The following is a 9,141-nucleotide window of genomic DNA, read 5'->3' on the forward strand; positions in this document are numbered from 1 at the left end:
ATGAGGCACCAGCTCAAATTCTAGCAAAAGCAAAAAAAAACTATGTGATTTCTTCTCATCTGCTTGAGCCTTGGTGAAAATAGTTACACCATATCTATGCTGATGAGAAGTAACCGATACCCGATGAAAAAGTCGAAATAATTGAAAAGTAATTATTAATTAAAGAAAAGGGGGGGGGGGGGGGGGGGGAATCACAGGAGTTCTTACAGTTGAATGGCCTTTTTGAGGGCAATGATGGTGTCCATAGAAGTGTTGGTATCAATATCAAAGGAAATAGCGTCGCCCATTTCAGGGCTTCTATAGAAGTTGCTTATTGGCTTTGTGATCAACACTGCATTCGGGTAGTATATTTTCTCATTGTCATAACGGAGAAATACTGTCGTCAATATATTCATCTCTTCAACTATCATCTGCATATATACAATAGACATAGTTAGAGCTTGAAGGGACCAAATCCATATGCAAGAGCATGACGGTTTGTTAGACGGTTAATTGTTAGTGTTGAGTAAAATTGATATTATAAGTAAATTATTAAATATACCTAAACTCTACACAACGATCCCCAATGTCGAAAGGATGGACGACGAAGACAAAGATAATGGATTCGAAGATAGTCTTGCAAGTGTTTTGGAAAGCAAATCCCAAAAGGACAAGTTGGGATAGAAGGAGAGCTAGTATTTGAGTGGACAATAGCCCCATCACTAAAAGTGAAATCACAAGTATAACAAAACTAACTATCCCATTTGCTAACTTGTGAAGTTGTTGAACTGTCGTCTTTGTGTCATCCAATGAGTGTGCCAAGTACTTCCTCTCATAGTATGCGCGTACCTACAGTTATCCAATTAAAAAAATTCAAGAATTTAGCAGATGTTTATGGTAAAGAAATAAATTTTGACCTAACTCAATCTCAAAAACTAGTTCATGAGAGAAGACTTTCCCAAAACCACATAAGAAGATCACTCATTCATTCATTATGGGCCCAACATTGGAAACAAGAATTGAGATGAACCATGCTCTGATACCATGTAAAAAAAATGGATCTCGGGCCTAACTCGACCTCAAAAACTAGCTCATGAGGGAAGGGTTTCCCAATACCATACAAGGGATTGGCCATCCCTATGTGAGACTCTTCTACTGTTTATTAGCAAGGTAAAAAAAATTATAATATTACAAAAAATAATTTCGTAAAGAATATAATCCTGAAATTATATAATCCTGAATTAAAATATCGGGGGTGTTGGTGGGAGGCCAGGGGTGGGGGTGTGGGGGTCGCAGGGAATGATGGGGGGAGGGGGTGTGGAGTCGGTGGGATAAGATAGACAATGATATTTCTCTTGCGTTGGAATATCCCATGAGATTTATCTCACTTTCTATGTGAGATAAATTATCCCCCATTTATCCTCATACTGGATAATACTCATTACCAAACACAAGATAAAATAATCTCATGGGATATTCCGGAATTATTATTCTCATCCCACCAACTACAAACGAACAGTGATTTGTAGTAAAGTGAATAATAATTACCACCCAATTTCTGAAGGCAGGGTTGGTAATCCTTCCGGTCTCCACAGCTCCTTCAAAGAGTGAGAATATGATGTTTATCTCTACTCCATTCAAAAACCTCATTAGGTCTTCCTCCTCTATGTACCTTAACAAAATAACACAAAAGCCAATTACCATATGTTATACAACTCATTAATTATATCATATTACATCCAATATGTATACGTACTCCATATAAGTACAAGGACGTTTATCAATATACTATATTTTGTTCAAACTTAAATAGAGTTGAGAGAGCGACCCATGCAGAGATTTTGACCCTATAATTCTATAAATTTAAATTAAATTTGTGGAATGTACTCCACTTCGTGTGAAAGAATGATGGGGACATTATTTAAATTATACCATATATTATACTAGCAGTTGTCAACTTCAACTTCTTAGTATTTGCTATTGTCACTCACTAGTCACTATCAAGGAGTACCTGACAAATTAAAAATCAGTTTCTTTCAATAACTCGTTGAATTCTATTATTCATTCTCTCTCGATTTATGTGATATTATTGGTTTTGTGTGGAGTCTAATTACGTACTCAACCTGACCTTTCTATTGTGGAGTAGTATTCGTGGAAAATATTAAAATATATGAATATATAGATAATTAATATATTATCCAAATTCAAATCTTAAATAAACTATTTTCTTTAATAAAAAAATTACTCAACTTAAGGAGTGTAAAATAAGAAACTAGTACAAACTACAAAGGTAACATGGTATGTTTTTCAAAATTTAAATTCCTTTAGATAATAAGGAAATTTTGAAGTTTAATGTGATATTCTCTTAATTAAACTAGAAGTTATATACCAGTTATATAATACACCTGAATAAACATCTTAAACTTCGTCTAGTGGACATATTTTAAGTCAGAAAGAAGTTGGGTGAAAAATAACATTAATGAGGGCGACAATTATGCTTGGATTGTGACCATGTTCATCTCCCCGCTAATCGCTATACGTTACAGAATTTTTGTTTGAAGGGAGAAAATGAAATTATCGAATCACAGGTGACTTGCTTTGGCCTTAGCTAAAAGGTGGTCCTTCCTAATAACAAAAGTTAATGGCTTTTAAATATTGCCAGGCTTGTTGAAACTTACTTTACTCCCCAACCAAGTAACAGCAAGACCCAAAATTAGTGATGTCCATTCAATCTTTGGTATGTTTAACAAAAATACGAAATTATTTTTAGAAACGCGGGAAGCTTGAAGGTTTTAGCTGGGCAACTAAAAATACTTACGGTCACCTAGCTATAATCTTTTATAATTGGTATAAGTGTATAGTCAATCTATAACAAGTATATATTAATTGAATAATTTGTGTATAATATATACATACTGATTATCTACATATTATACAGATTTATACTGGCTAAATTCTGTAAAGAAAATAAAAGTTAAGATTATTTACTAAATGGGCCACTTTAGGCTGTTCTGAGTATTTATAGTGTTTTGGTTCAAAAAGTATTTTTAAATAATCTGAAAAAATATAATTTTTTTAAAAGTAGTATACTATAGTATGTAAAAGTTAGCCTTCAATGATTGATTGATTATTGTCGTTTGTGCGCGCGACACAAAATCTCTGTAAAGGAGGAGAAGACTTACTTGGCACCATGATTGGCCACGTTCTTGAAGATCTTTCTGGAACAATTTCTAGCCTCCATTTCACTAGTAATCTCAGTTGCGGTGTTCCCAAACTGATCTACCCTCTTAGAAATTGTTGACAACCCAAAGAACCTTACATAATTAGCCAATCTCTTCACACTCCATGCTGATGACTTGCTTTGCATGCTCAGCTTCTTTAGCTTCGAAAATTTCCTCAATTTTTTCAAATTATGCCTTTCTTTGACATCAACAGGCGAACCAGAAAGTGCGTCTAGAACATAGTGATGGAACACACTTTCTTTCATACGATCAAACTAAGTCGCAACGAAAAAGGAGGAGGCTAAAACTTTGACCAGAATAATCTTTACGGGTCAGATCGTTGCAGCAATGAGTAAGGCCAGTAAAGCTTCGCGTAATTTTGTTAGCATCTTGTTTTATTTGTTGAGCTTTGAGCTGAACAAGCAATTCAATGAAAAAAGGACAAGACCTAACCAAACACAATTTTGGAATCTTTTTCTAAGACCATAGAAAAAATATAAGACCTTTTCACGAAGCATGAAGTTTCTCTCAATGAGGAAGACTAGGAATCGAATGACCAAACTTGAAATAAGGCGACCACTGAAAATGACAAGAATCAGCATGCACCATTTCCACAAGTCAAGCCCCCATAAGGGATTTTTCCTAAGAGGTGAAATTGTGAGAGCACATATTACACAAGATGTTGTGAGTAACAAAAGTAACCAGTCAAACAAAAGCCTAAAAGGAATTTTTCTCCTTTTTCTTTTTGCACTCTTCTTTAATCCCAAATATTCCTTCTTGATCATCTTTTCCATGTTCTTGATCATATTCATCATCACTATCTTCATCCTTTTCACACGAGGGCTTTAACGACTCATCAGATTCGTCGTCTGAATTTATAGACTTTTTGAAGATCGGAACACTACTATTGAACTCAAAGACTCGAGCTTTTGGTTTTGAGAAAGTAAGGCGACGTATTGTTTGAAATTTTGAAGGATTTTGGGTAAGTTTTGTTTCTGCCATGTTGTTAGCATCATCGATACTCTTCGTGTGATCTTGTTCGTCCATGAACTGAATCACATGATCAGAGGCTGGTAATTTCTCCATTTTTTTTTTTGGGAGCTACTTGGTTAAATTTCATCAACCTATCAATTGTCCTTATATAGAATGTGAAAGTGTCATCAAATATCAAGGTGATCATGATGTTTGGTTGAAGATATGGAGAAGCTAATCGGCACGTGAAATCGTACATTATTTTATATAATGTTTGGTTTCATTTTTTACTTTCCAAAATAAAACACATGCTTCATTACAATGTTGGGTTTTAATTTTCTTTTCCTCATAATTAATACCCGATCCAAGATTTAATATTATGAGTTTAATCAATAAGGTTCTTAGCATTGATTTTTTTTTAATAAGTTATGGGTACATATTTAGTATTTCATACAAATTTCTTAAACTTATACACATAAATTAGTGTACATCGTCGAAGGTACGAGGTACGTTCAAACCCGATACCAGTACTTTGCATCCGCCTCTGCTAATACCTGCTTAAGGTATTTAGCAATTTATGCAAGATAAAATATGGAATGAAAATGCGAATATATTATTAAAGATGGACCTTGGACCTAACTCAACCCAAAAAACTAGCTTAACTGGTGATGATCGTCCACGCCATATAAAAGAGACCATCACTTATATAGCTGATGTGAGACTTTTCACACACCCTCACACACCCAATGCTGACATCTGAAGCATGAGCAATTTAATATTGGGCCCAATATTGAAAAATGAGAATTCCAATGGATTCTGCTATGATACCATGTTAAAAAATGGACTTTGAACCTAACTCGGCCCAAAAAGTTAACGTAAGAGATAATCATTGCCTACATATTAGAAAAATCACCCATCCGATCCGTTATATGATCGATATGGGACTCTCCGCAGATATTGCCAATATATGAATTAAAGCTATTAAATGATCTAAATATCCGTTCATGCAAACCAATATTATATTATGTTAAGAAGATAAAAACTTATATTAAACTAATACATGCATTATTAATCTCTACATAGCGTATTTCTTACTTGCCCAAACGACTCTTAAACGAAATTACGAAACTCACCACGTATAATCAATATTGTTGTTCACGTCCAACTCCAACCAAGTGTCACATGTGGTACAAATTACAGTGGCATTGGGCCCCATATATTGCAGGCGCATTAGCTTCTCTCTTAATCCCACAGTGAAGGAAGGACGGTAAGAACATTCGATATTTCGATTTTCAATAGATGGATATTTCGATTTCAAGTCGGGGCAATTATTTTGCGGTATTTTTATAAATTTATTTATAATTTAAATATTTTTTTTAAATATCTATTTTAAACATAAAAATTAAAAATATCACATAAATAAATTTTTGCTGTCTATTCAAATCGCACAAGACTATATTCAATCATTCAGATATTGATTTATTTAATATTATAATTGGAAGTAGTTGGACTATGTTTCTTTCATATTAATAGGAATTCAGTTCATACAGACTATTGCAAGAAATGCGTGTCATAAGGCAATTGGTAGTAGATGTAAACCTCCCTGCATTAATTTCCTTCTCCATTATTTTGTGTGTACTAATGTGAGCGCGACATGCCCCTAATAATAATAATAATTCAAAGATCAAACTCATCGGGAGATACTTGTGGTTAACAACATCTTTCACTTAAATCCCTCAACTAAGCCTTGTACATATTAAACACTCAGACTACATCGGATTTGTTTCAATTAGACACTTTTTTGGCAATCTGCTAAATATACAAAATGTGTGTATTACACTCGCGGCTGACGTGGCATGATGACTAATTAAAAGAGGACACGTGGCATTTGGTTGCAAAATCATAATTTAAAATAAATAAAAAGGAAAAAGAAAATGCCACCCCTACCAGACTATTACCGAACTAACAACCCCCACCCCCATCCCTACGCCCGATCTCTTCCCTTTCGTTTTGGCTTTCAACTTTAGCACCATAACTGAGATCTCCACCATAACTCCATTTCTGAAACAACGAAGCAAAGACAATTGACCAAAGGTCAACACACTCAATTTCCAATTCCATTTTTGTTTCTGGGCAAATTTTTTCCATCATCGATTTTTACTATCAATTTCGAACAAAGGCAGTCGACGATACCAATTTCAGACCCAAAATGGAAAAAATTCGATTTGGGTTACGTTTCTTTGTTATACACTTATACTTGTTTGGACTGTAAATGTGGGAGGTGAAGGTGTGATCAAAATGAATTATAAATTTGCTGGGTCAGAAGGAATTTGCGTGTCCTAAAGCTCATGATGAAATGCGCCATCTCCGAATGCCAAAATTGAACGGAGCTCAGATCGGTCTTTTCTTTCATTTTTAGTTAAACTAATTCTCCATTCTTAAAAAAAAAAAAAAAAAAAAAAAAAAAAAAAAAAAGGAGTCAAGACTTAAGATTTCTTCCAATTTGGCTATTGCAACTGTAGAGATCAAATCTCCATTGAAGGAGCTTAAGCTTGGGGAAATGGTGGGATGTATTGACAAAATAGGGAAGAAGAGAAAAAAAAAATCTGCTAAATAGAGTCTCCTCACGCACTGATTATGAGTTTATTACACTCAGCATGCCATGTCAACAAAAAATGTCTAATTGGAACCAATTCAATGTAGTTTAAGTGCTCAATAGATACAAGGTTTAGTTGAGGTGTCTAAGTGAAAAATGTTGTCAACCACATGTGTCTCCCGATGAATTTGGCATAATTCAAATAAATGAGAGTCGTGGTAGCACCCAGCCAATATAAAACTAGTTAATTTAAGATTACTCTTATCTTTATACAAATATCTTTAAAATGAGAAACCTTATCGAGAAGGATAAATTAAATAACGATCTCAACTTATTGAGAATTAACTCGTGGCTAACATTATAGTAGTGCAATAAAATTGGGACCCGTATACCTGCAGGTGCATTGGCTTATCTCGTATCATCCTATAGTTCTAAAGGACGCATACATCTTTGCTAAGAAACCATTACAAATATCAATTAATGACATGCAGTCAGGTGAAGAGTTGAGTTTGAAAACTCAATAATGATAAGTTTGCATATTTGATAAGTACTTAATTTGATATATAAAAAATGATACTATTTTCTTTTTATATCGGCGGTGCATCGGGTGAGTATAACTAATACTAGTTCAGAATTAAAGTGTGGCTGATATTATTGTAGTACAATAACATTGGATCCGTATATTGCAAGTGCATTGGCTTATCTCTTCATCCTACAATAATGAAGGACGAATAGAACATACGAGACGGATATCTCGATTTCAATTCACACATTTTAATAGTTTAATTTGAAAACTCGATTAGATTCAGAGGTGGACCAACGCGCTGAGGTGAGGCCCTCACCGCGAGGGTGCTGTGCACGGGACCCGTTTCAGTGTATACTAGCATAGCAATACATGCCCATGCACGGTGTTTGCAACAAATTTTAATATGCAGAAATACAAAATATGAAGAAACAGAGATTTTATTAATGAATATTGCAGGTACAAGATCTGTTTACTCCCTTGATTCTTCTCTCCTAATTTTCTCTGTGATTCGAGGGCCGTTAGTAGCGTATTTCTCGAACGTAGGATGATTTGAATTTGGATATATGTGGATTTTCTAGGGATGTATTTGATCTCCATGAAAGGATATTGTGGATCTTCTTGAAGTATTTAGTTGTCAAGAAATATCCGGACACATATTGACCTTTTTTTGAATACCCATGAGTTTATGGGATATCTGAGATCTTGATCTCTTTGTAAATACCCAAGAGTTTATGGGATATTTGAGATGCCTTTTTAAGGGAATATGTATCCTTTTATATAGGCGTGAGTTAGGGTTTAGGGTAGAATAGCCTTCAAGAAATCCTAACAGATATTGGGCTCAACTTGTAAAGTCCCACAAAATTTCAATGTCTACAAATGCCCCCTACTTCAAGGCTTGTCGGAGTGTAGACTTGCCGAAACTCAAAGACGAGACTTGAAGAACCCATAAAAATGGAGTTTCCATCTTTGCGGTCTTGTGGCTTCATATTTTGTAGATCTGATTTGTGAGAGAAGAGATGAAGGGGAGATATGGTCCTACTGGGCGTGCCAATTTGTTTGCAACAAATTTTAATATGCGGAAATAAATTACAACCACAAACAAAATATGAAGAAACAGAGATTTTATTAATGAATATTGCAGGTACAAGATCTGTTTACTCCCTTGATTCTTCTCTCCTAATTTTCTCTGTGATTCGAGGGCCGTTAGTAGCGTATTTCTTGAACGTAGGATGATTTGGATTTGGATATATGTGGACTTTTTAGGGATGTATTTGATCTCCATGAAAGGATATTGTGGATCTTCTTGAAGTATTTAGTTGTCAAGAATTATCCGGACACATATTGACCTTTTTTTGAATACCCATGAGTTTATGGGATATCTGAGATCTTGATCTCTTTGTAAATACCCAAGAGTTTATGGGATATTTGAGATGCCTTTTTAAGGGAATATGTATCCTTTTATATAGGCGTGAGCTAGAGTTTAGGGTAGAGTAGCCTTCAAGAAATCCTAACAGATATTGGGCTCAACTTGTAAAGTCCCACAAAATTTCAATGTCTACACACGGGTCGAACATGTCTATTCACTTTAATTAGCCAGTCTTTAAGGTTTGTATTTTGAAAATAAGTTATTATATATAGCAACATATACAAAATGTATTTTATGTATCATCACTTTAGTTATAATTAAAAAATAGAGTTGATGAAATTAAGTCTTTGAGATGGAGAGAGTCGGACTTTTTTCTCATTATCATGACAATGAAAGTTGTTCATCGATGTGAAAAAGAAAATAGTAAGAATATGAGGGAAAATTAATATTTTGATTCTAAATTTTTTCTTTTAAATTCTTT

The 9,141-nt window shown here is 34.4% G+C and overlaps 1 pseudogene; it reads right to left on the reverse strand.

Annotated features, from left to right (window-relative positions):
* Positions 1 to 276: 276 nt before the first annotated feature.
* On the reverse strand, positions 277 to 4,323 carry LOC132635413 (mechanosensitive ion channel protein 4-like; annotated as a pseudogene).
* Between the last annotated feature and the right edge of the window lie 4,818 nt (positions 4,324 to 9,141).

This window comes from Lycium barbarum, chromosome 4, assembly GCF_019175385.1.
Source record: "Lycium barbarum isolate Lr01 chromosome 4, ASM1917538v2, whole genome shotgun sequence".
Taxonomy (NCBI): domain Eukaryota; kingdom Viridiplantae; phylum Streptophyta; class Magnoliopsida; order Solanales; family Solanaceae; genus Lycium; species Lycium barbarum.